The following is a 3,941-nucleotide window of genomic DNA, read 5'->3' as shown; positions in this document are numbered from 1 at the left end:
GATTTTGTACCATTGTTTTTATTTTTTTTCTTTAAAATAAAAATAACTGATGTAAAAAAAAAAAAAAAAAAAAGATGGCTGAAGAAGCAAATCACCTTAGCAAGACAACAAATAGTCTGGCATAGAAACTGGCCCCATGCAGGGTCGCAAATGTACACTCAGTAAATGAGGATTGGCTGGCTGACTGATCTAAAGCTGGGGATCTGTCTTTCATGTCCTGACCCACTGTGCTGAAAACCCATCTTCTTGATGTTTTCCATTTAAATGATCTGTATCTCCACCCGGCAGCCATAAAATCCAGGTGATGGCATCTACCTTTAATGCTCCCCAGATGTTCCCAGAACTGACTGATGGGGTCATGACTGTGAGCAGTTCCAAGTTCTTCAGAGAAAGCCAAGACACCACAGAAAGGCTGCGTGATCAGAAAGTGTTTATGCAAGCAATGATTGTAAGCGTTCTCGGGGAGAACCTCGGAAAACTGGAGAGCCAAACACACACACAAGCAAATGTATATTAGAGGAGGTTTATGCATTATGGATTTCTGACCAGTTATGAATAATACATTGCTCAAATTTCAAAATGAAATGAATAAACTACTAAATTCCATTAATGTTATGTACATAAAAATTTTAAAATCGCCTTGTAAATATCCCACAGTCACTTTAGTTAACTGTGATCAAAGGAACATATGTCCTTAGCTCTATGCTAAGCTGGTGGAGGTAGCTGGGAGAGATATAGGGGCAAATGAATTGAAAGGTGATCGCAAGCCCAAATTTGAGAATCTCAGATCTGTTGTGTTTATCTAATCTACCACTGGTTTGAAACACAAAAGTCCCCAGCTACATTGCAATGTTTCCAAAAGGAGACAGATTACAAAAGAGGAGAAATTTAAATATAGCAATTCAGGGCCAGAGACATAGCTCAGTAGAATAAGCACTTGCCTGACAAGCACAAGGTCCTGAGTTCAATCCCCAGTGCTGCAAAATAAATAAACAAATAAACAAAGCAAGTCAGACTCTAATTTGGTCTACACGGAAAACTAGTTGTCAAGGAGTTGCAAGTGTAGCTATAGGCCTTCACAGAAGAATGGTCAGAGATCTCCACAAAGGTGCAAAGAGCAACAGCTCAGAGAAGCCAGGTACTCCTCACCCCCACGGTCACCAAGGAGAGGACAAGAGTGAACTTCACCCAAACCTGAGTCTTACACTCAAAACAGTGTTTTCATGATGCTCTGACTTAAATTCATCTATTGCAACTAGCAGAGCTCCCCCAAAACTGCTGTCTACAATCAAAGTAGCAATTTATAATCTTATGATTCGAACATGCCTATCAACAGATTCAACATTGATATTGGCCTAAGCAATGTATACTACCCTTGTATAAAAAGGGAAAACATTAGAAATTTACTTATGGATCTAGAGGAAGAGTTGAAGAATTTTTTCTATAAAAAGGCAGATAGTAAGTAGATCAGCCCTGACTGGGGATGTGGTCTGTGTCATAGTTCAACTATAAGCCAGATTTAGCCCACCTGGAATGACATAATTTGAAAGCTTTTTGCAAAAAAAAAAATGAGAAATGTATTATATATTTTAATACTAAATGACACTAGGTATGAAGAATTTCTTTTTTAATATAAACATTATGTGGCTTTATACATACAAACAAATGGGGCTTTGGGCAAGCAGGATATTTGTGATGCAAAGGCGAAACTTCGTTCCTGAGTACCAAGGCTGAATAGTTACCCCTCAGCATGTGATTTTCTAGAAGGTGCAGCCACGTAAACAGTTGTGGAAATGAACAATGATACTCACTTCAGGCCAGTGAGGCCTCCCCTGAAGGAGTGGTTTACAAAGCACCCCCGACACGCGCAATGTAACCTTAACAGAAATGGTCTTCCCACCACTTTAGATAAACACCCTCATAAAGCTATCTGTAAAGTTCCTAGGTCCACATTGCCAACCTCAAAGCCAGACTATAAAGGTGTCAATTCTGTGTTCTCTCTTGATAAAAGGTCCAGATAATTTTATCGTTTCTCTCCTCTTTGAGATATCCATGATCAACAGTTTGACTTTGGAATGTGCTAGTCTTTCTTCAGCAACATTAATACTTATCCTGTAATTAAACTAAACAAGGATAATACTTTTAATACGATGAGCAAAAATCTTTAAAAGGGAGGAGAGAAAACAGGATATAATTTCTCTCTCTCTCTCTCTCTCTCTCTCTCTCTCTCTCTCTCTCTCTCTCTCCCTCTCCCTCTCCCTCTCCCTCTCCCTCTCTCTCCCTTCCTCCCTCCTTTTCTGTCTCTCTGGGTACAATTCCCATTGGCTTTCACAGAATGACACCTGCATCCTAGCTGAAGCCACTCATGGGAAAATACCAAGGCCCCAAGACATAGCCTTCCTGGTCCCTGGCTCTGGTGTCCCCCACGTGACTGGCACTCCTCACTAACTCCTTTCTTCTCTCTTTTTGCTCTGGCCCACTTGCCAGGAAAATTTCTGCACAGTTTGCCTTCCCTCAAATGTCAGAGGCAACAAACTTGTGATTGCAAAACTGTAACTTGGTGGACAACAAGCTAGAGAAGCCTGCTGTTTAGGTTTGCGTTTCAGTACAGAAAATCAGGTCACCGCTGCTCAACTGCTCAGGGTCCAGCCTCCCGGGAGCCTGTGTTCCCGAACCAAGCCTCACCTCAGGCCTTCGGAGCTGCTGACATACCATAAGCCCTCTTATTCTAGCTTCTCCAGTTGCTGAAGAGCTGTACCTGCTCCCTCAGTTGTTCTTAAACCAAATGGGAAAGTGCTTCCTTCTTTGGACACGACACCACTCTCGGTCGGGACACCCACAGATGGGCAATGGGTGCCCTGAAATGATATATTAAATCTTGTTGAGTAAATGCATAGTTGATACGCAGTTTTCCATAAATGCTCAAAGGGGCCCGTGACCCTCTCAAACATAGAAACAACAACCACATTGCAGCTGATTACAGTGGAAATGCATCAAATACAGGCTCATGTACACAAATTCAGGTGGCGTGTACTCAACAGAAAAAGGACAGCATGGGAGGAAAAACACCAGCGTAAGTAGCATGGGACATGCATCCATCCTCGTGCTGCATGTGCTGACAGCGATGGGTGACCCCGAGACACAGACACCACTCCCCAAGTGAGAATAGATGCTAAATGAGATCACAATAGCTCTGCCAAGAAGTACAAGTGCACTAAAGAGCACTGGTCAAGAAGAACCTTCTCCCTGAGACCATGACCTTGACAGCTAAAGAGACAGAAACTCTCCCCTTGCCCCACAAGACCGCAGTCTTGCTCTTCCTTCAGCTTGCTTGCGTTCATGTCCCTGCTCACTGCCACACCACACCCTCTTCTTCTACCCCATTCAGAACACTGTCTCTGGCATCCAAAATAAAATCTTGTTCACATCACCCCATGCTGGAAAATATGCAACGTTCCTACCATTCTTCATTTTGAGATTAATTTTAAAATCACAGCTAACGTGCTGAAAGAAAAACAAGGAAAGCTGGGAAGGCAGCCAAAACATGAGCGCCAGCTCACACCCTCTGCCTAGAGAGCTGACGTCGGCAGTCACCAGCCTTTGCCCTCAGGCCAGAGGCTCGGAGTCAATGAGGCATCCGTTCTAGCCAGCCCGGCAGAGCCCAGCGTTCTGCAGCCCCCTCAGAGCTAGCACACAAGTTCTGAAGGACCAGCCATGGTAGTTTCCAAAGGAAAAAACTACAGTTCTCTAGAATTTCCCAGAGATGGTCAAGGTTTTCTGATAACAGTTACAGATTTTTAAAGTATTTAACATTTTAAGTAGCCTAGAATCCATATCTGACCTTTCAACCTGCAAGGCCAAATCTAAGTCTCATCCTTCCCCTGTGGTCGTTCCTGCACCTTCCTGCCTGGCCTTTCTGCCCCATTCCCTAGACCTCCCGG

The sequence above is a fragment of the Octodon degus genome, unplaced genomic scaffold (assembly GCF_000260255.1).
Source record: "Octodon degus isolate 3935 unplaced genomic scaffold, OctDeg1.0 scaffold00046, whole genome shotgun sequence".
Lineage (NCBI taxonomy): Eukaryota > Metazoa > Chordata > Mammalia > Rodentia > Octodontidae > Octodon > Octodon degus.
This window is presented reverse-complemented; position numbering follows the sequence as displayed.